The 24,329-nt window shown below is 43.8% G+C and overlaps 1 protein-coding gene and 1 pseudogene across 1 annotated transcript in view; both read right to left on the bottom strand.

The window, feature by feature from the left end:
- ESRRG (estrogen related receptor gamma) overlaps window positions 1-24,329 on the bottom strand; it is a 767,139-nt gene that overhangs the window by 730,479 nt on the left and 12,331 nt on the right. The window lies entirely within an intron of this gene.
- LOC128339423 (SCAN domain-containing protein 3-like) lies at window positions 17,169-18,930 on the bottom strand (annotated as a pseudogene).

Here is a 24,329-nt window from a genome sequence, read left to right as displayed (position 1 = left end):
GAGGTGATCCAACTACTTGGGAGGTGATCCAACAATGGAAATCTTTTTTAAAAAATCATCTTTTACTTTGATAAAAGAAAAAGATAGTTCTATAGATAATTTGGTGGGTTGCTTAGTAAATAGCATGCACTAAAAAGGTTTAAAACTTTTTTTTAATGGTAGAGCTTCTTGATTGAATAAAAACTAAATAGCAATAACACCCACATAAAACCCATGGATACATTTTACGTATATCAATGATGCCACCCCCTTATCTCCTTCAAATGTGTTCCCAAAACCCACCATTATCTGAAGCCTTAATCCCCATACTCTATGGAAAAACCAAGGTTAAATGTGGATAACAACAACAGCAAAAGGATATTCTCCCGCTTTTTACCCCGCCTCCATTTCTTTCCTCTTCCTTTGTTTCCATTGGCTGACACGCAGAGCAAGGAAGCACAGGTGCAGCAAGAAAGCAGCCTAACATAACTTCCCAACTAACTGCACCTCAAGATTAACAGCTAGTGCAACACTAATCTGGATTTATTTTAGCTTGGAAGAAAAGTGGCTATCAACATCAGAAATAAGAGTCTGCTAAGAGCTAGTGTTCCCAGCTCCAATTCCAATTACTCTTCTATCTCAATCTGCCCATTTTCTTCCCTTTTAAGAACGTATTTACTATAGGTCTATCCTGCTTCTTCGTAGCTAACACAATTTAAGCAATTAAATAATAAAACAAAACATAATATTTAAGCAAGAAAAACAGCAGATAAAATAGCATTAAATCAACATTAAAAGCTACCGGCAGGTTAAAACTGCACTAAAACAGTACACAGATAAAACAGTAGCAAAGGTAAAGTGTGCCGTCGAGTCAGTTTCAACTCCTGGCAACCACAGAGCCCTGTGGTTGTCTTTGGTAGAATCCAGGAGGGGTTTACCATTGCCATCTCCCGTGCAGTATGAGATGATGCCTTTCAGCATCTTCCTATATCGCTACTGCCTGAGATAGGCATTTCCCATATTCTGGGAAACATACCAGCAGATATTCGAACTTGCAACCTCTGGCTTAATAATCAAGTCATTTCCCCACTGCGCCATTAGGTGGCTAAAACAGTAGCACATAACCGGCGCAGCGGGAAACATCAGCCCAGGCTGACTCCACATTCTAGAGATTCACCAGGACCTCTGAAGAGTCACCAGCTCTGGACACTGGAAACTCCCCAAGGGCCATCTGGAAACTGAGTGGATCCATAAGCTTCCAGGGGTGGACCATTCTAATTGGTCCACCACCCCTACAGCAGGTAGATGGAGCAGTCAAACTAAACCCCACTAGATGATGATCTATCCATGATAAATAAACCCCACTAGATGATGATCTGTCCGCACCTCCAGATCATTTATACCTTGGTCAGCAAAAACCAGATCCAGAGTATGTCCTGCCACATGGGTAGGGCCTGATACCAACTGAGATAGGCCCATGGTTGCCATGGAGGTCATGAAATCCTGAGCCACCCCTGCACAGGGGGTCTTGTGGGAACCCAAAGCCACCTCTGAGAATAACCCCCCCCCCCGCCAGCTCAGGTAGGGAGACTGAAGTGCAACGGAGTAGTCGGTATACCAACATTATCCCCAGTCTATCCCGGAGGCCCACCCTCAAGGACAAACACTCAAAATTCTGAGATTGACCAATCAGGCACCTGGAAAGGAGAAAGGGGACCTCAATGCTCCCTTCCCAACCCTCAAGGCTGCAGGATCAGAGAACCTGGAGAACAGAGCTGAGAGAGACCAACTCCACCCAGCTCATCCAACCAGGTCTCGTCACACATACCAGGTCAGCATGCTCATCCACAATCAAATCATGGATGACAGATATTTTAGCTTTTACTGACCTAGCATCCTAGAGGCAGTGTTTCCAGAGCTCCCAGGGGCTGCAGAGTTGACAGAAGAACGAGAAAAAGGAACAGGCCTCAATTGCCTACACATCCAATTGAGCGACCAAGACAGTTTCAGTCCCATGTCTAGGATGGAAGCCACATTGAAAGGGATCTAGCTAATCTGTATCATCCAAGACCCTCCACAGCCAAGATGCCACCACATGCTCTATCACCTTGCCCAAAAAGCGAAGGTTAGAAATAGGTCTATAGTTGTCCAGGTTGGAGGGATCAAGGGAGGGCTTTTTAAATAATGGTCTTACCATCTCCTTCTCTGTTTGTTTTCAGGAAGAACCTCAAGACTCTCCTGTTTTTGCAGGCTTTTAATTAGAATTAATTTTAATTATTTTAAAAGCTTGTTTTAATATCTATTTTATTCTATTTTTATTGTCAAGTATTTTAATTTGTAACTTTTAAATATTTTAAATTTTGTGCACTGCCTCATGATGTACATATCAGGGGGAAATTGAAAGAGAAAGAGAGAAAGAGAGAGAAAGCAGTCAAGGCCTCACCCAACAGCACTCTTTTCTCTTTCCCCAGCCCTTGGCACAGCCTATTCCTATATAGCATGTATTTTGATCCATAGCCCTATCTAGACATTAGAGTATGGGTGGCTCTCTGCAGACACATGGATATTTCTTTGTAAATGACTGTAATGTATTCATTTTAAATGTGAACCTGGGTACAGGCCCCCTCAAATGCAGGGCACGGATGGGAAGTGTACTACTGTACATATGTTGAACATGCATGAATAACTGTACATGCAAACATGCACAGATTGTATGTGTGATGAAAACTGGTTGCATCCTCCCATTTTTGTGACCATGTACAAGAGAAAAATGTCAGCTACCCTCCCACTAGGTAGTAAGGCTCCATCCTACCCAGCAGTAGGGGGTGTGCACAAAAGATTCCCAGCGGACTGATCCGTCATGACCAGGCCGGTTTGAGCGGCTCAACTGCAAACTGGACTGGCCTTCAGGAAGGCCAGCTGGTCTGCAATCAAACCAAATCCAGTCCGTGGCAGACCGGTTTGGCGGGCCGAGGGTGTAAAGTGGCTTGTAAAGTCAGATCCGTTGAGGATTTCCCTTTACAAGCAAAGGGGAATCCTTCACAAAAGGCTTCTAAAGGGTGGCGGGGGGGGGGGGGAGCCAAGGCACCTTTCAAAGTAAGTGATAAGGTGCTTACCGGCACCACTCCTTGAAGCTGTCTGGGCCCACTGTAGTGCAGTGGCACTATCCCCTGCAGCCGACACGCAGTGGCGTGACTCTGACACCTTTATAAAGCCCCTCTAACCGTCGAACCAGTCTGAGCTTGTGTGGTCGAATGGATTGGACTGGCTGGCCGGTTCGACTGCACCTGTTTGTGGACCCACAGTTGGGTCTGAATTTGGACCAAACAGTGAAAAATGATCTCCACACACCTCTACCCAGCAGTGTACCTAGCTGCTGAATGAGGGAGGAGGAAAAGCCCTCCCACCAAGCAGAAGTCTAGCTGATGATCACTGTCAGTGCCTCCATCTTTATCCCTCACACACGATCACAAAATGGGAGTATGCACCGCTCCCGAAACTGGGTACAATGCTTGACCTACATAGTTTTCAGCTGTGTCAATGGGCCTAGTATTGTGACTAGGGCTATATTCTCAGCCTTATGCAAATAGTCCACTACTGTATGCACATATATCTAGACCAGGTCCTGGATGTTTTGTGCAACTCTCAATGCACCGCTGGGGCTGAATATAAATAATGGCCACAATCCATCAACCCCATAGACCCATATGTGCAGCTATGTGTGAGTTAAGGCATGGGCACCGGTCTCAATGGAGTTATCTTTTGTCCCTCTCCCTCTCCCTTCCTGCCCTTGGCTGTTCCCATACAGACACATAGTATACTGCAGTTTGCCAGTCATGACTTGCAATGGGAAACAATTGGATGTATATATTGGAGGTTTGTAAGTACAAGTCTGGCCCATGTGAAACCAAGAGCCAGGTGAGGAAGGGGAAGAAAGGGCTTCCCTGAGCCCTGTACACAAGGGCCCTTTTCCACATACAGCTGCATGGTGGGATGGGCAGCAGCATGTATGTAACTGTGCTCATTACTGAAGCCCGGCACCAAGTCTGTAGAGATGATTGTGTATCCCTGTTGTGAATTCTTAATTCTTATAAACATATCATTCATCAAGGCCCTATTACAAAGTCCTATGGGCCCCATTCAAGTCCTTTAAGACTGCAATCCTACATGTACTCACAGGGACGTAAATCCCACTGAAATCCATGGGTCTTACTTTTGACAAAATATGGTTCCGTGTGGGCTGTAGTAGATTGTTCAGAACCACAATCCGAACAACAGAAGCCCGATAGAAGTAAACAGAGATGAAAGACAGAGGAGGATAATGGGTTTAAAAATTATCAAGGTGACCAGGAAGGGGGGGGGAGCCAGATCTCACACTAATATCCATGAGGCATTCTTGCTTTTTTTATTACTTGGCAAATTAATTTTAAATAAAATATCTTCTATGCACAATCACAATTATGTACCAACACTTAATAACTCCTGGAATCTCACACACACACACACAAATATATATAAATTTGTTGCTGAAATTAGGCATTATGTGTGAAGAGAAATTTCAAGATGCATTTAGGGTTTTCTTTTTCAATAAAACACACCACAAGGGAATAAAGAAATTCTTTACCCAAATTAATGGTGAATTATTTTGTCATGAGAATAGGAGTTTATATTCATTTAAATGAAAGCACACAAATCGTTCTTGACAAGAAAAACAAAGCTAGCCTAGGGCAGTATTTTCATGATAGAAAAAGGCACATGTCCATGAATATCTAGTATAATATTAACAAAAACTGTTCAATTAGCTATTCATGCGCCATTGTAATGAATATTTATTTATGTTGCAACTAAGTAACACTGATACCTTTTGTTCAGGAGTTTTGGAGATTTGAAATGAAATGAACATTGCTCTGTGAGGTTATGTACAGCTCATACCTAGAGAACTGCCAAAAGAATGCCTGCTATTTTACTATCAGCTTCTTGGGACTGATCAAACAATTGTTTTTCCTTCATGAGATCTCCTAGTTTTGATCTCCGCATTTTTTGTTTTCTCTTCCTTAAACCTGTTTGAGCAAGGTTTTCCTTCAACAATAGCTTACATTTGTTCTGAATCTTTCATATTCAAGAAATTAGTCACAGAAGTATCAATTAGATAGCCTTTACTGTAACATCTCATGATGTGCCCCAGGCTAGGAAAGCATCTGCACACAGATCCACTAGACAGGATGTGCTAGAGGGTGTTTTGCAGCAGAAAACATTCAGAACTGGTATAGCACTTTGTTTAAGAGCATGAGCTATAAACCAGAGTAGGGTGGGCTCCCCTTTACTTGTGAACACAATCAGTTGCCTTAGGCCAGGGATGCACAACTTTGGCTCCCTTGCAGCTTTTGGACTACAACTCACATCATTCCTGACTATAGACTATTGTTGCTGAGGATGTTGGGAACTGTAGTCCAACAGCTGGAAGGCTGAAGTTGTGCAGTCTTGCCTTAGGCAGACTAGTATCTCTTAGCCACAGCTGGCCTCTGTAATAGGGAATTGATAATACTGATCTATCATCAGGATTGGTGACTGGTTGAAGGACAAGAAAGAGAGGGTAGGTATAAATGGACAGTTTGCACAATGGAGGGAAGTCACATGGGGTCCCCCAGGGATCTGTACTGGGACCAGTGCTTTTTAATGTATTCATAAATGATTTAGAAGTTGGGGTAAGTAGCGAGGTGGCCAAATTTGCAAATGACACTAAACATTTTAGGACAGTGAAATCCAAAATAGATTGTGAGGAGCTCCAAAAGGATCTCTCCAAACTGGAGTGGGCAACAAAATGGCAAATGTGGTTCAATGTAAGTGTAAAGTGGTGCATACTGGGGCAGAATAAACCCCCAACTCCACATAAACACTGATGGATTCTGAGCTATTGGTGATTACCTGGAAAGAGATCTTGGGGATGTGGTGGACAGCTCATTGAAAATGTCAACTCAGTGCATGGCAGCTGTGAAAAAGGCCAATTCCATGCTAGGGATCATTAGAACGGGGTTGAAAATAAAAATGCTAATATAATAATGCCCTTCTACAAATTTTGGTGTGGCTATATTTGGAGTACTGCATACAGTTCTGGTCACTGTATCTTAAGAAGGACATTGTAGAACTGAAGAAAGTGCAGAAGAGAGCAACCAAGATGATCAGGGGCCTGGAACACCTTCCTTATGAGGCAAGGCTACAGCATCTGGAGCTTTTTAGTTTGGAAAAGAGGTGACTACCAGGAGACATGACCGAGGTGTATAAAATTATGCATAGAGTAGATCGAATGGACAGAGATAAACTTTTCTCCTTCTCTGACAACACTACAACCAGAGGTCATCCCATGAAACTGATGGCCAGGAAACTGTGGACTGACAAAAGGAAGTATTTTTTCATACAGCACAATTAATCTATGGAATTCTCTGCCACAGCTTGGATGGCTTTAAAAGGGGCTTCGACAAATTCTTGGAGGACAGTTCTATCAATGGCTACTAGTCTGGTGGCTATAGGCCACCTCCAACCTCGGAAGAAAGATGCCTCTAAACTGTCTGGGTGAATTATCATTTATACAGGAGAACCCCATTAATCACAGAGTTAGTATCCGTGGCTTCGCTATCTGTGGTTGGGTAATTGACACTTGACTTTGGCATACACAAAAAAGGATAATAGTGTTAACTCGCATATCCGCAGGTCGGTGTGGCCGGAAATGACCTTGAAGGTCATTTCCGGCCACCATTTTTAGATTGGGAACCTCAAAATGGCTCCTTTTGAGGGGAAAAAAGATGAAAAAACCAGTAATTTTTGGCTATTTTTTAATATTGGGGGGCACTGCTAGGGACTGCATGGTAGGCCACTTCCCCTCACATTTCTAGGACCTTTAACCCCTGTTTTTCAGACTTTTTACACCCACTGGGAACAATTTGCATTGTCCCAATGACTCTGTATTCAGTTTCCATATCCACAGTAGTAGCGGGGAACGGAACCCTGTGAATACAGAGGTTCTCCTGTACATGGCAGGATTATCTGTGGGACTGTGTGCATATACATGTTCCTTTTCAACAAAATATAAACCCCCAGTGAGAAGAAAATAACATGTGGTCTCCATTCTCCACTTCACAGTTCTGCATTGTTCTTTTTTGTAACTCTTCTAGAAAACAAAACAAACATTTTTTTAAAAGACCTCAGATATGCTGCAAAGGCTACCCAAGTATTATGAACAGAGTGGCATAATTGTGCGTGTCTATGGAAAAGCTCAGGTTTTTGACATGGTACCCCCCCAAAAAATTACAGTCCTAATGCTGATCTGAATTATCGTTATGCATTTGGCTCAAATGTACATCATATTTAAAGGTAACTCTGGGGTTTTTTTTTAGTGAACATTTGGAAACCACATCCAAACCTGTTGCTTGTTTGGGACATTTCTCCATAACAGAGAACATAACATATAATTCATCCATGTGGTAGCAAACATAAAACTACATGCTTGCCCTATGAGCATGTTCACTAATGCAGCAACACCATCATCCTTCTACAACGTCCATAGTTATCTCAATCAAAACAATGACCTTTTTATCCATATTTTAAAAATTCATTCAACAAACAATAATATATATCCATTATGCAGTTATTCTTGCAAGCACAATTGCACCCACCCTGTAGACTGAGCACTTGTATGATTTGGACAGTCCTTGAACTCTGCACCATGAGGTAACTATATTGCTTCTGTTGCTTCTGGGGTTTTTTGCTGCAGGGTTTTAGGATGGTATATTGGCCTGCTTAATTTAACACATTTTATTATTTATATTTTATTGTGGTTGTTAGCCACCTTGAAGATAAGGATGGAAATGTGGGCAGAGGTGCATCTAGGTAATTTTGGAGCCTGGACCTAGAGGCCTTTGGAGGCTCCTCCTCCCCTGCAAATTAAGCATCATCATGCTACGCCGGGCGACCACACCATCTGGGAGAGACTAAAGAGGATTGGGGGGGCCTCAGGGGCAGTGGAGGCCCTGGACTTTGGCCCGGAAGTCCAGGGGTAGGAGTGCCTCTGAATGTGGGATGTAAATATTTTGATGAATATTTTAGATAATTTATCAGAGACACTTGCATCACCTTAATGACTAACACATTTACGACTGCATAAGCTTCCGTGGACTACAGTCCATTTTTACGGCAGCAGACTGACACACCTACCCATTTGGGATAAGATAATGTAGTTATAATTAGAGCCATTAGAACTATTGTGAGTTGGGCTGCTAACACCAGGCTTCTACATTATTTGAAAATACAAGCCTATCAGGGCAAGTAGCTCTGGGCAAAAAGTGCTTAATAAAATGCATGTGCCAAATGTATTTCCTAGAAAATAGACAGTGACAATTGAATTGCTATTTGAGCAGTCCCATCATGCTCCCAAGGCACCCATGTGGGGGCTTCCATAAGAGAGAAATGATCCCTAGAGCTAACAGTCAATAACACACCTGCATGATTTAAATACAAGTTTAAAAGATTTGGGAGTTTGCTAGCATATGTGGAGAGAGTTTTAAATTTCAGGGTGTTTGTTGTTGCTGCCGAGGTTTTGTGATGTATCGTGAGAATTTTCTCATCAATCCTACTGCAAGCATGGATAGTCACCAGCGCAGCATGCAGCTTCAAAAGAAGCAGCATGTGAAATCCCAGGGCCTGGCATAAGCGTGGGCACAGAGGAGAGCAGCACCCAGTTGTAAAGCAAAATACTACAGCCTGACAGAAAGACTAAGTATACTAATTCAGCGGCTTCAAAGGCTGAGCTCAACTGAAAGAAAACATAAATTCTAATATTTCTTTGAAGGCAGTAGGAAAAAAAAAGACTTGTTGAAAAGAGGAAAGTTTAGAAGGATAAGTAAGTTTGCCGTTTTTCATGTTAGAAGCAGACATGGAATGATAAAATTTAGTTGTTTTTCAAAAACTCTTCTATTGAATATTTTTTTAATATCTAAAAGTTAGAGCTCTTGCTCTGCTCATGCATATACAAGAACCACAAATGGGTTGTTTGCTCATTTCTGTATATTGTGAAGGCCTCGCCAGAAATGCACACTTACAAGCTGCTCAGCTTGGCATCCATCATGGAGAAAGAATTCTAAAGAGAGGGCATGCTCAGCCTCATCGGATAAACAACCAGCCTACCTTTCGGCCACCAGGTGGCAACAAACATGAGAAATTAATAACATTTTGATTTCTGTGCTATGGAGATACCCTCTCCACAGGGATTTCTGTATTAATTTGCTATTTTTAATTTTAGAATCGGATATAAAAACTCAGGAGATACCTCAGACATCACCAAGAATTCAAAATTCTGCTACATGTAGAAGTTGCAGGAGCCAGAAAGAAGGCTATTACAATGCTGAACTATTGCAAGAATTTCAGAGCTCTTACAAGAATTGCAGAGATTTCTTCTACTTCAGCCTGGAGATCAGCATAGGAAACTGCTACAACATCCATGACAGATAGCCATCCAGCCTCTGTTTGAAAACTCAGTGTAATGTCTCCTGTGGATGGCATTATGGCTGTAGGTCCCTTGGATGTACCATATCACTTTGTACCATATGGATGTACCGTGGATGTACCATATGTACTGCGTGTACCGTATGTGCATCTGGATGTACTAGATGTACTGTGGATGTACTGTATCCACAATCACTTTGTGAATTGCCTTAGTAGTTTCCCTTTGCAGGGTTCTTGGAGCACGAGCAACCAGACATCAGCTTGCAGCAATAGGCTTCTTTATTGAACGCAGCAGGAGAACTCTGCAGACATTCATGACCAAGAGTGAATACAATTCTGGGCAAACTCCATCCATACAGTTCTGGAGGTAGACCAGCAGGGCTTTATAAATTTTTAAAGATGCAGCACCCAAGTATTTGTAATGTTCTTTCTCTTCCAGGTTCTTGATCTTGCTTCCATTGGGCAGTTCTATTCCTTCTTTTTTGGTTATTTTCCCACTGTTCATTATTAATGCAGCACACTTGTCTAGTTCAAACTCCATAGCTATATTGTTACTGAATATACGGACAGTGTTTAGCAGTGATTCGATTTCTGACTGGGACTTTCCATACAACTTCAGATCGTTCATGTACAGCAGATGGCTGATTTTACTTTATGTTTTAGATGTTTGGTATCCGAGGGCTGTTTTGTTTAGTATTTGTGAAAGTGGGGTCATGGCGATTACAAACAACAGAGGGGATAGTGAGTCCCCTTGGAAAATGCCTCTTCTAATGCTAACCTGTCCAAGTGTCTCGCCATTGATTGTTAACTGTGTACTGCACATGCTCATTGCTTTTTTTTATAAATATCTGAATGTTTTTGCTGACACCAGTTGTTTCTAAACATTTTAGTATCCATGTGTGAGGCAATGAATTGAAGGCTTTCTTGTAGTCAATCCATGCAACACTTAGATTGGTTTTCCTTCTCTGGCAATTTTCTAAAATCATTTTGTCAATCAGCAGCTGGTCTTTTGTGCCTCTGGTGTTCAGGCAATTTCCTTTCTGTTCAAATGGAAGCTGCTTATTAGTTAATAAGTGTTGCATTACTTCATCTGCTATTATTCTAGTTAATAATTTGAACATGGTTGGCAGGCAGGTTATTGGTCTATAATTACTTGGAAGTGCACCTTTTGCTGGGTCTTTCATGATGAGATGAGTTTTCCCAGTTGTTAGCCATTGTTCAATATCACCGCCTTGCAAAATGTGATTGAAGTGTTTTGATAGTTGTTTATGAAGGCTTGTTAGGTGTTTAAGCCAAAAGCCATGCAGTTCATCTTCACCTGACGCAGTCCAATTTTTAATTTTCTTTGCTCTTTCACTTATTAATTCTGGTGTTATTATTAGATCTTGCATTTGTTGGTTACATTTTTTGACCTCTTTCACCCAGCCTGCTTTTTAATTATAATCTATTGGATTGTCCCATAGTTTCTCCCAGAATTGCACTGTTTCTTCTTTATTTGGTGTTTCAAAGTTTCTTGCAGTTTCTCCTTCTATGCTTTGGTAGAAACATCTCTGATTCAACTGGAATTGGAGATTCTGCCTGTGTTGTGTAATCCTGGCTTCGTATCTGCTAATCTTCTTTGACACTGCTGTTATCTGCTGCTTAATTATTTCCAGGACTTCTCTAATTTTCCTTGAATCTAGGTGGTATTTTTGAATCAGATACTGTTTGGTGTTTTCATTTGTCAGCTTCTTGTCTTTCATATCTTTCCGTTTACTAGCATCTGATCTAAGCCTGGAGATTTTATTTTCTAATCTAATCTTCCATTTAAGTGATGTACTACTTTTTTTTTACAGGTTTATTGATCTTATATCCGAGCTCTTGTGTTGTTATTGTTGCTGCACTGTACATTAGTTGGTTTGTTTCTTGCAAATTCTTGGTTGTTATTTCTTTTATATCTTACATCTTTACATCTACATCAAGCTGATAGAAGGCACCTCTGGCCACTGCCTCAACCTGGGACACCAGGGAGAGATTTGGACCAAGAAGCACCCCCCAGAATGCGTACCTGTTCCTTCTGGGGAAGTTACATCTTTTAATGCCTGAGCAAGTTGTTTTTTGGCAACTGTTTTTAGAGCTGGAAGTCGAACCCTGGTGGTTGTCTGGTTCATGTGCTCAGTTGTTTTTTGCTTTAGTTCTTGTTGCTTTTCTGTTAAATGGCATTTAGGTTTTTGAGGTGAAGGCAAAGGGGAGGTTTCCTGGTTTTGATTTTGAAACAGTTCAGCAACAGTGGCATCCTCGATTTCCAACACCTCCTCTACCTGCGCCTGAGCAACTTCTTCAGTTGGTGGTAATTCTCCTTCCATATCTTGAGCCTATGTTGCTCTTTGCAGTTCTTCCAGCTCTACTCCTGTGAATACTTTATTTCTTATTATGATTCTTCTCTGGTCTGCTAGCCTTTGTTCTGTTACTTCTGTATCCGGATGCTTCTCTTTCCAAATTTGGTACATTCTTTTTAAATAACCTCTTCTAGTTGGACTAGACTTGTAATAGCAGATCATTATTTCCTTTTTGGCATTTTTCGTATTTTTTTTTCGGTCAAGCGACCTCCTCCTCCTCCTCCTCCTCCTCCTCCTCCTCCTCCTCCTCCTCCTCCTCCTCCTCCTCCTCCTCCTCCTCCTCCTCCTCCTTCTTCTCTTGTTTACACAGTCAGACAGGTGTTATTGACTGGTTTGTTTTATCCAGACATCGAGTCCTTCCCAAGGACCTGGGATGGCTGAATTTTGTTATCAATATTGTTGTTATAGGTATCGCCGCAACATGTAAGCTGTTCCCAGTAAAGTTGTTTTCTGTAGTTGGCTGATGGTGATTTCTCTGGCCCCTATGGTGTTGACGTGCTCTTCAAGATGTTTTAGAATTGTACCTAGGGTGCCAATTACTACTGGGATTATTTTGGTCTTCTTCTGCCATAGCCTTTGAATTTCAATTTGTAGATCTTTGTATTTTCCCCCCTGTTTATTTTTCTTCTATTCTGCTGTGACCTGGTATAGCTATGCCAATTATTGTTTTTCTTTCTTCTCTACTACAGTTATATCTGATGTATTGTGTGGCAGATGTTTGTCTGTTTGTAGTCGGAAGTCCCATAATATTTTTATTCCTTCATTTTTGACAACTTTTTCAATTTTGTGGTCCCACCAATTTTTGACTGCAGGTAGCTTGTATTTTTGGCAGATCTTCCAGTGTAGCATTGCTGCTACCTTGTCATGCCTTTGTGTGTAGTCAGTCTGTGTGATCTTTTTACAACAGCTGATTAGGTGGTCCACTGTTTCATCTGCTTCTTTACAGAGGCGGCACTTGCTATTTGTTGTTGATTTTTCTACTTTTGCTCTTATTGCATTTGTTCTTAGTGCCTGTTCTTGTGCAGCCAGTATTAAACCTTCTGTTCCTTTCTTCAAATTGTCTGTCTTGAGCCACTGCCAGGTCTTGGTGATGTTTGATTTTCTGGTTATATCGTGCAAATATTGATCATTCAGTGGCTTGTTTTTTCTATTTTTCTGCTCGGTGGTTATTATTTATTTATTTATTTATTTACACAGTCAGACAGGTGTTATTGACTGGTTTGTTTTATCCAGACATCGAGTCCTTCCCAAGGACCTGGGATGGCTGAATTTTATTATCAATGTTGTTGCTGTTATTATAGATATCGTCGCAGAATACAGGCTGTTCCCAGTAAAGTTGCTTTTTGTAATTGGCTGATGGTGATTTCTGTGGCCCCTATGGTGTTGAGGTGCTCTTCAAGTTGTTTTGGGATTGCACGTAATAATAATAATAATAATAATAATAATAATAATAATAATAATAATAATATTCTATTTACTCACAGTCTACCAGGTGTTATTGACTGGATTTGGTACTATAATTATCGGGCCCTTTTCAAGGGTCTAGGATAACAAAATAAATATTAAATATAGCGTCATAGTATTCGTGCTGTCCCAAGTAGTGTGGCCTTCTGTAGTTAATGTGTTGTAATTTTATCGATCCGCAAGGTGTCAAGATGGTGTTCAAGTTCTTTTGGTACTGCACCAAGCGCACCAAGAACTATTGGCACCACTATTGTTTTCTTTTTTCATAGCTGTCATGCCTTCGCTCATGGACAGTGAAGAGGAGTGGGAGGCAGGCAACCCTCCAGCAGGTGGAGAGGCACCTGATGGAGAGTGTCAGGGTCTGGCCAACTGCCAGGGAAGATCACGGGACAAAACGGAGCTGCTGCAACAGGATACAGCTCGGAAAGTTCGTCTTGACCAGACTTGGCTGCACGCTGTCGACACGGAGGTTGACAAATGTTGCTTTTCAGCAGTGAGTAGAAAGGTGGTGACGTAATTTATAGTGCAAGCTGAGAGCTCCCAGCTGGCAGGAATTCAAGGCTTATCAGCCCTCTGCAAGAGGCGTTTGCTTCTCCTAATAGTCTCTAATTGAGTCCTGCATCTCATAAGACGCCGCTGTTGTGGAGTCAGTCGAGGTTGATTGCACTGCTCCTCTTCGGATTGGTCCTTCATGATTTCTGCTGTCACAGGTTGTTGTGCCTGCTCTGAATCATTAGCTGGATCTACCACAGCCGTTTCATGAACACTGACAGCCAGGCTCTGCCCCTCAGACGCTCCTGCATCAGCTGGAAAGTTGACAGCTTCCCCTTCCTCCACGCTGTCTGAGATCGAGGGCGTGACAGAGAGCTGTCTGATGTCAGGCTTCAGGAGAGGGTTGAGATGAGCCAGAGTGAAGGTTCAGTACAAGAAGGTCCATCAGGATCAGAGGACCATGGTGGTGAAAAGTCAGACCCAGAGTTGGGGGGCGAATAACCCTTAACTCCCCAAGAACGCAGGCATGAGAAATGGCAACAGCAAGTGCAGGCACTTCAGAGAAGCCAGCGCCTCCTCAGGAGGCAGCAAGAAAGACATTGAATCTCTAGCAGCTGGCTGGGAGAGGAGAGTAATTAAGGCCAAGGACTATAAATCAGGTGGTGTGGGCAGTGAACAACTGTTGGAAACAATGCGTCGGCTGGGCTTGCACTGTATCAGAGCATTTGCAACCTTGGATTCCTGACTTCTCATTTGGACTCCTGACACCTGTCCTTCCCCTGCTGTCAGCCTGAAACCAGAGCTTCTGGCTCCTGTGCCAAAGATCTGGGGCCAGACACCATCCAGCAGGCATGCTCTTGACAAGAGCCGCTCAATTTCATTCTGAAGGTCCTTGTATTTGGTTATTTTCTCCAATTGTTTTTTGTTGATTCATCTATTCCCTGGGATTGCAATATCCATTATCAGAACCCGATTCTTCTCGATGACTGTCAAATCAGGCATATTGTGCACTAAATTTTTTTACATGATCCCCACCACACGTTAAGGTCATCTGAGGAGGTCCGTCTCCCGTTGCCACCAGTTCATCTGGTGGTGACGCAGAGGTGGGCCTTCTCTGTAGCTGCTCCTGGGCTATGGAATACACTCCTGGCAGAAATTCGTAATTTGAGATCATTGCTGTCCTTCAAGAGAGCCCTTAAAATGTACTTATTTGGCCTGGCCTTCCAGAGTTTTAAATGATTAATTGTTTTAAACTGTTTTAAATTGTTGCCCTGATTTTCAGGGCTTTTAGCTGTTTTATTGGTTTTATTGCATTTTAATAGTTTGATTTTAATTGTTAATTTGTTTTTAATTGTTTTTATCATGTTGTGAACCACCCTGAGCTGTATCGGAAGGGCGGTATATAAATCTAATAAATAAATAAATAAATAAATAAAAATAAAATAATAAATAAATGTCTATCAGTTTGTATTCAAAAATTGCAAAGGATTTTTGCCTCCTCATTTTCTGTGACCTTCTCAATCAGATGATTACACCAATTCTTGCTTGCTGGCAATTTGTAATTCTTGCAAAGATTCCAGTGGATCATTGCAGCAACTTTGTTGTGTCTTTCCTTATAATCAGTCTGTGCAATTTTCTTACAACCACATACAAGATGCTCAACTATCTCATTTGCTTCCTTGCATAATCAACACTTGCTGTCTTTCTAGCTCTTATCAGTTTTTGCTTTTATAACATTTGTTCATAGTGATTGTTCCTGGGCTGCGAAAATGAGACCTTCTGTTTTTTTTCCTTCATTGTCCCTTTCTTTAACCACTGTCATGTTGTACTATTGTTGACTTTTGATTGTATGTCATTAAAGAACTGAATGTGCAATGGTTTGTTGTGCCATTTTTCTCATTGATTCATCATATCCTGTTTTTTGTTTTCATCTTTTGATTCCTTTATTTTCAACAGTACTGTCTTACTCACTTCCTGTAGCATTTCTTCCTGGCTTTCATTTATGTATTCCGCCAATGCTCGTTTTTCTTCTTCAACAGACTGTCTGACTTGCAACATTACACATCCACCTTCATTTCTTGGCAGGTACAGCCTATCAGCATCACTTCTTGGGTGATGCTTTCAGGGCATGATTGATGGTTGTTGTTGTTGTTATATTATTATCATTATGATCATTATCATTTTATTAATATAACACTTTTCAACAAAAAAAGTACTCATAGAAGTTTACATAGCAGAAGGAATAAGAAAATGGTTTTCTGTTCCAAAGGAGCTTAAAATCTAAAATGAAAGACTAGGGAGAACTCAGCAACAGCTACCAAAAGGGACAAATATGCTGGATTGAATAGGGTCAGCTGCTCTCACCCTGCTAAGGATAAGATAGCCACTTTTTAAAATGCCTCCGTGTCAGTTAGTAGTATCTTCTTTATATATAATTCTCTAAGATACACCCGTGGCTAATGCCATGTGTGGCAGCTCTCGTGAGAGTTTGGAGAGTTGCCAGATAGCCATGGGAAGGGTGTGGGAAATAAAATGGTGGTAGCAGCAGCCGCCCAGCCACCCAGAAAGAAGCCGGCGCCTGGCCGGCCAGAAAGCGAGGGAGGGGGTGGATGGGAAGCGGTGGATGAGAAGTGGCGGGCAGGTGAGAAGAAACCAGCCGGCCAGCCAGAAAGCAGTGGCGGCGGGGAAAGAAGCCAGTGGGAGGGACAGAGAAGAAGCCGGCACCTGACCAACCAGAAAGTGGGAGATGGGGGCAGACAGGAGAAAAAGCTGGCACCCGGCTGGCTAGAAAGTGCCAGGGCGGGGGAGGAGAGAAGGAGCTGGGTGGCTGGCTGGCCAGAAACCAGCAGGGGTGAGGTGGGTGGGAGAAGAAGCCAGAAAGCAGGGGGGGGGAGGCGGTGGATGGGCCAGCAGGGAAAGAAGGCTGCGGTGGGTGGGTCAGTCAGCCGGAGGCGCAGATGCAGATGTGTCCAGCTAGTATGCAATATTGTGCTAGACTGATCAATGACTGATCAATGACATATAAGGCAGGCTTATATGTTCATGCAAATGTTTGGCAGATCAGGGGTAGAAATTTGTGAGTCAGGTGGCAAAGCCTGGGCATTTTTAGTGGATCAAGGTTAGAGTCTGAACCAGTGTTTCTCAAACCTTGTTGGTTCGCCGCCCCCTTTTAGAAAAAATTGAATGCTTAATGCCCCCCTGCCAAGCCCCGCCCCCAGGGTGGGGGGTGAGCTGCCCAAGCCCCGCCCCTGGAATGCCCCGCCCCTTGCCTAAGGCACTGCTGGGGGTTTGGGCCAGCCCCGAGTAATGGTGAGGACATAGAGGACAGGAATACGAACTAAACTAGTAACAAAATAAGTTTTAATGAGAAGGATGAGATTCTAACAATTTGTCAATATTCGGCTCCATGTTTGTTAACAGCATTCTCAAATCTCCACGATTAGCTATCTGCAGCCTATTTCTTTTTTTTGTTATTAGCGTTGTTACTGCACTGAACCCACGTTCCACTAAATAAGACGAAGGGAATGCAATAAGAAGTTTTTGAACAATAGTCCATAAACCAGGATAAAGTTCAGGTATCTGCTTCTGCAGCCAAAACTGTTGGTATCCCGATTTAAATTTAAATTTCAGCTCTTCATTTGTTCTTAACTCAATCAACTCTTCTTCTAAGTTTGGAGATGCTTCTGAAATTTCACAGGAAAATGGGTCCAAAAGCCAATCAGGTACATCCATTTTTAAAATATCCTGATATCATTTTTTGAAGTCCAATTCCAGAGTTTCCAAATGTTGGCAATATTCAAGTAAATCTTCCTCATTTTTTCCTACTGTTGACAAATTTGGAAAGTGGATAAATTCTCCCCGTCCCAAGTTTCTTTTATGTATTTGAAGCTTTCCCACAAATGCAGAAATTACATTTTTAGTTTTTATTAGATTCAGGTCATCACCTTGGAGCTGAAGGTTCATTTCACTTAATTTGTTAAACAAATCTGTCAGATAAGCTATATCTGGTTTTGATTTTATCAAATCTGCTCTTAAAGTAGCATCTTTGTCTTCCAAAAACTCTAGCACTGAGTTGAAAAGGTTGGGAAAATGGCTCAAACTGGCTCCCTCTGATAGCCAACAAACTTCTGTATGAAGAAGCAGACGATTGTAATCTTCATCGTTCTCCATACAGAGTTGTCCAAATAACCTGTCCTGCAAAGAATTACCTCTGATTTTGTTCACTGCTCTGATGACGAGATGAAGTGAGCTATGTAAGCGTTCACTCAGGTTTTTCGCTACTAGATGTTGCCAGTGAATAACACAGTGTACGGCCAATATATTTGGTACCTCTTCCTTTAAATGTGCCAAAAAACCATTGTAGCGTCCAACCATCACTGGAGCACCATCAGTAGCAACAGACAATATGTTATTCAGGGGAATTTCTTTCTCTTCAAAAAAATCTTTCATTACATGAAATAATGATGCTCCTTTAGTATCAGTTTCTAAAGTTTGGGCAAACAATAACTCTTGGCAGATTTGTTGATCCCTTATGAAACGCACATAAGCGAGAAGTAAGGCTTCATTCCCTGGCAAACTTGACTCATCAAGTTGCATTGAAAACTGAGATGTTTTTAAATAATTACATAGAGAGTTTTCAGTGTTTTCAGCCATCTCATCAATTCTTCTTTGGACTGTGTCATTACTCAAAGGGATTTTTTTTAACAATGTCAGTTGGTGACTTGTGTAGCACAGTCTGTAATACCTCCTTTATGGCTGGTATAATAAGTTCTTCCCCAATAGTATGCGGTTTCCCTGATTTTGCAATAAGTAAAGCTATATTGTAAGAAGCACGCAACCCATCGTTACCTTGTTTGGAAGCTGTTGAAAAGATAGTTTCCAATTTGGGCTGTTTTACAAACTTTTCTTTGAGTCCTTGAAAATAATGCAAATCTTTATTCTTTTTATCTGGATGGATTTTTGTCAGATGTTCTTGGAGTCTAGAAGGCTTCATAGCTTCATTTGAGAAAACTTTTTGGCATATTATACACATTGGTAATGCATTATTTGAAGGAGACGGAATGAAACCATATTTCAAATAATCAACACTGTACTGCCTGCATTTTTTCTTTGCCTCAGACATGGTAATAACTGAAACAAGAAGCGTTGGAGCTCTGAGGGGCGGGAGCATTTAAAAAGTTGGTGGGCTCCCTCAACTGCATGTAAAACTAGTGACCGCCTTCCCCTGAAAAGTTTTGGCCGGCGGTAGGTGGGATAGCTGGAGGACTGAAGCCCAGGGCGGCAGCTGCCTGAAGACCTCCAGTGTCTTCAGGCAGCTGCCACCCTGGGCTTCAGTCCTCCAGCGTCTCAGTGGAGTCTCAGTGGGCGGCAGAGGATTTAGCCGGCTCCCCTGCTGCGCCTGCGCAATGAGCCCCTCCCTTGGCTCATTGCGCAGGTGCAGCAGGGGAGCCGGCTGAATCCTCTGCCACCCACTGATTGGTTCCTGGCAGCCCCTAATTTTACATGGAGCTTCCAATGCCCCCTTGGATTGCTCCAACGCCCACTAGGGGGCGATACCACCCACTTTGAGAACCATTGGTCTGAACGATACTGGTGAGTTAGGGGAAAGCCTCAATTAAATTAAAAAAACAAAAACAAAACACTACCGCCCTCCCGGGGAAAAAAACACCATCTTTTGTTGTTGTTGTTGGCTTCATCATCCCAGGGAGTGGGGAGCATAGGTTTCAAACCTACATCTCAAAGCATGTTCTATACTGGCTCCAGCAAGTTCTAGGGATGGTGCTTTCATCATCATTACATTTATATCCCGCTCTTCCTCCAAGGAGCCTAGAGTGGTGTACTACATACTTGAGTTTCTCTTCCACAATAACCCTGTGAAGTAGGTTAGGCTGAGAGAGAAGTGACTGGCCCAGAGTCACCCAGCTAGTTTCATGGCTGAATGGGGATTTGAACTCGGGTCTCCCCGGTCCTAGTCCAGCCCTCTAACCACTACACTACATAAACATTAGAAAACTCATACTTATTTAAACAATAAAAGGTGCAAGGTTATACGATGGCCTCAAGAATCGGCACGATCTAACAAGAAAGATCCAAAAAGTACATTCAAGGATTCAATAAAGTGCATGTGTGTATTTAAAAGACCAATGAAACAAGGCACCTACATACAGGGGAGGCTGCTGCCATCTGGAACTGGGGTTGGGGGGGCAAGAATGTGAGATGCAAAAACCACACAAGAAAGTCCATTATTTCCAATGAGCCTACTTATGGGTAATATCCACTTAATTATTTGATCCACTGCACTTTTCTAGCAGCAGCCAGCACCCTTCCCACCCACCCCAAAAGAAAAAGAAACAGCCCACTGCTAGTAAGATATAACTTACAGTGTCCAGCCAGCCCACCCAGAAGGTAGCTGACAGGGGAGAAAAGAGGGAACCAATCTGCTGTGAGACTGTGAACTTCTTGCTTCTGGCTGCTGCAGCTTCCTCCCTGCTCTGCTACTGGAGGGACTAGCCTGCTACTCAAGGCTATTCTCTTGTCATCCCTCAGGGCGGCCTGCATCACCACCTCCCCGGATTAGGCATTAAAGGGCAAAAGTCTCAGGCCTAAAGGGGGCACATACGTGATTGGGGGGCAGGGCGGTTCCTTGATCAGAGCCTGCTGCCAACAAGAAGTTATACTGTTATAATAGTGTTATAATACTGCTTCTGCCTGATTTCAGCAAATCTCACAGCTTATATGATCTGGGTCACCTTAAGTGGCGCAGTGGGGAAATGCTTGACTAACAAGCAGAAGGTTGCCGGTTCGAATCCCTGGTGGTATTATATCGGGCAGCAGCGATATAGGAAGATGCTGAAAGGAATAGTCTCATACTTTGTGGGAGGAGGCAATGGTAAACCCCTCCTGTTTACCAAAGAAAACCACAGGGCTCTGTGGGCACCGGGAGTCGAAATCAACTTGATGGCACTCTTTACCTTACCTTTATATGATCTGAACACCCAATAAAGTTACAGGGAAATCCTTGAATAAGCATCCTCAAGCATGATCTATGATTTATTTTTTATTTTATTTATTTTTTATTTAACATATTTTTATACCGCCCAAAACTTATGTCTCTGGGCAGTTTACAACACATTAAAACATTAATTAAAAACAAAAACAATAACTTAAAATACAACAATTTAAAAACGTTAAAACAATATTCTAGAACAACATTAAAAACAATCAAAACAGTATCAGTTAAAAGCCTGGGTGAACAGATGCGTCTTTAAAGACTTTTAAAAAATTGTCAGAGATGCGGAGGCTCTTATTTCACTAGGGAGCACATTCCAAAGCCTCAGGGCAGCAACCGAGAAGGCCCATCCCTGAGTAGCCACCAGACAAGCCGGTGACAAATGCAGACGGACCTCTCCTGATGATCTCAATGGGCGGTGGGGTTCATAATGAAGAAGACGTTCTCTTAAATACCCAGGGCCCAAGCTGTTTAGGGCTTTATAGGTTACTAGTGTTCTGAAGCCCGTCCTTTCGGCCCCAAGCGCCAGTTCGGGCAGAGCCTTTGAAGAGGGAGGAGCACTGCTTGAGAGCTCCTCTCTCCCTCCTAAATTTAGGACTTTCTTTGCTCAACTGTAACGGGACAGGGTAAGGTGGTTTCGGAAGCTGGGAGGGAGGGAGGGTGGGACTTCGGAGGCAGCGGCGGAGGCTGTATTTTTGCTTTCTGTTTTCTTCGGCCTTCGCTCGGCCCCCGGTCCCGGCCTCCGTCTCCCTGCGGCGGTCTGGGCCTCCGCCGCCATTCCCCCTCCCGCCACCCACCGCGGCCCGTGTCTCCGGCCGGGGCGGCCACCCAGGGCTCCGGCGGGTCCGCCGCCACCCACCGCCGCGGCGGCCCGCGGCTCCGGCGGGCCCGCCACCCACCGCCGCCGCCCGCAGCTCCGGCCGGGTCCTCCGCTCCCTGGGGCCTCTCCCTTGTCGCCGTGGGTGTCCTCTGGGCAAGGCGGCGGCGGCCAGTGTTCGCCGGCGCCGCTCACCCTGCTTTTTCGGGGCGGCCGCTTCTGGCCGCCCAAGATGGCCACCGGGTGCCGGCCATCGTGTCTCCCTTGCCCTGTTCTGCGCATGCGCTCCGCGCATGCGCAGAACAGGCCAGGGAGGCACGGACACACGCTTGGTGTCCGTCCACGGACAGACACCAAGCGTTTTATTAGAGAGGATAACTAACACCTTGTATTTTGCCCGGAAACATATCGGCTGCCAGTGTAACTCCTTCAATACAGGAGTAATATGGTCTTTCCTAGATGACCCAGAGACCAGCCTGGCTGCTGCATTCTGAACCAACTGTAGTTTTTGGACTACGTACAAGGGCAGCCCCACATAGAGCACATTACAGTAATCCAGTCTGGAGATTACCAGCAGATGTACCACTGTTTTGAGGTCAACTATCTCAAGAAATGGATTTGGGTGTCATCAGCATACTGATAACACCCTGCACCAAATCTCCTGATGATCTCTCCCAGCGGTTTCATGTACATGTTAAACAACAAACATCGGAGACAATACGGAGCCCTGAGGGACACCATACAAAAGTTTTGAAGAACATCAGTCTCCAAGGGACACCATCTGGAACCTGCCCGAGAGGTAGGAGCAGAACCACTGCAGAGCAGTGCCTCTTACTCCCAACCCGCTCAGACTTTCCAGAAGGATACTATGGTCGATAGTATTGAAAGCCGAGAGGTCCAAAAGGATCAACAGAGTCACACTTCCTCTGTCAATTCTCAGTTGCAGATCATCCACCAGGCTGACCAAGGCAGTCTCCACCTGACAGCCAGCCTGGAAGCCAGTTTGAAATGGGTCTAGATAATCAGTTTCCTCCAAGACTGTCTGGAGCTGGGAGGCCACCACCCTCTCAATTACCTTGCCCAACCACGGAAGGTTGGAGACAGGCCTGTCGTTACTCAGCTCTGAGGGGTCCAAGGTAGGCTTCTTCAGAAGCGGTCTAATAATTGCCTCCTTAAGATTAGGAGGCATCCTACCTTCCCTCAGAGATGCATTTTTAATCTCTATCAGGCCTTCTACAACAACCCCCCTGCCATGGTATAAGCCATGTCAGGCAAGTATAAGTATATAGTATATAGTATAGTATAAGCCATGTCAGGCAAGGGTCAAGAGGACAGGTGGTGGGCCACACCGTTCCAATCAGCTTGTCCACATCCTCAGGATTCCCAAACTGGAACTGATCCAACCCAACTGATCCTATTTAGCTTCAGTTCCCCCCTCATGATAACATGTTTTCAGGCTAGCTCCTCTTTCCTGCCCCCCAAAGGCCTCTGGGGCTGGAAAAAGTATCTTCCCCCTCCCTGTCCCACCACCATACTTGGCCTCTAGGGGTCAGCACCAACACAGGAACATGAAGTCAGGACTAGTTGAATCAAATCTCTGTGTACTGATAAAACATTGAGTCAATTTAAAAAAAATTACAGTACTTACAAATCCTACATCTGCCAGTAGCTGAATGCAAGTGGTAGCCAGTTGCTGCAATTCATACTCGCATTATACCTCAGCTTTATGTTTTAATGCCTTACTGCAGATTATATTGATGGCTTTATTTAAGGGTCTTCCTGTCTAGTTTTAAATGCTGTGTTTTTCTCATTATTTACATCCTGCAGTTTTAAATGTTAGGTTTTTGTCATTTTGTCAAAAGCAAGGAGACCTGCCAGAAGCAAGTGGGAAGGTATCAGGGGGAACAGGGCTATTCCATCTGCCTTGCTGGGACTCACCATCTAGCTCCTCTGCCTCCAGTGGACATTCCAGCACAGACGGAGTGCAGCCTGCTTGTTCGCTGCCAAGTTCCAGCTGGCTGGTTGGCAGCCTCCCAGATTGCTGAGCTCTACAACCTGCTGCCTGTCCTGGGAGCTGCTCGTGAGAGGGGTAGCTTCTGGGGCTTGCAAGCTTAAAATCAAGGAGGCTTGCCAAAGGCGTAGCCATCAGGCTGCCTGTAGGCGGCCGCTGAAGCCGGCCACCAAAGGGGGCCGGGCCTTCGGGGCCGGGACTGAGGGCTGGGGGGTTTGGGTTGGGCCAAGCCTTTTGCAGACATGTGTTTGGGCTCGCTTAAGTGGGATGGTGCTGGGGGTGTGCCTGGCAGTTTGGGGGCAGCTATTACTGTAGTGCTGGAGAATAGAAGAATTGGCACTGGCAGAGCAGCTGGCCATTACAGGAGAAGGGAAATAAGTAATTTAGTAACTGTTTCCACTTCCAACTGCTCTGTCAGCTCTCAGGCCTTGGGGAGCAGCTCCAATGACCCACAGAATCTGGCTTTGCTCCTCTGCAATGCCAGGTCAGTTCAGAATAAGTTGTCCATGATTTGATCGTGGATGAGGGAGCTGACCTGGCATGTATAACTGAGACCTGGTTGTGGGAGGTGAGTGGTCCAGTGTGGGCTCAGCTTCTCCCACCAGGTTACTCTGTTGTGGAGCAGGCCAGGGGAAGTGGGCGGGGGTGGTGGTGGAGTGGCTGTGGTCCATAAGAATACCATTT

The sequence above is a fragment of the Hemicordylus capensis genome, chromosome 1 (assembly GCF_027244095.1).
Source record: "Hemicordylus capensis ecotype Gifberg chromosome 1, rHemCap1.1.pri, whole genome shotgun sequence".
In the NCBI taxonomy this organism is placed as follows: Eukaryota; Metazoa; Chordata; class Lepidosauria; order Squamata; family Cordylidae; genus Hemicordylus; species Hemicordylus capensis.
The sequence above is the reverse complement of the archived record's forward strand: the minus strand, read 5'-3'. Positions and strand labels throughout refer to the sequence as shown.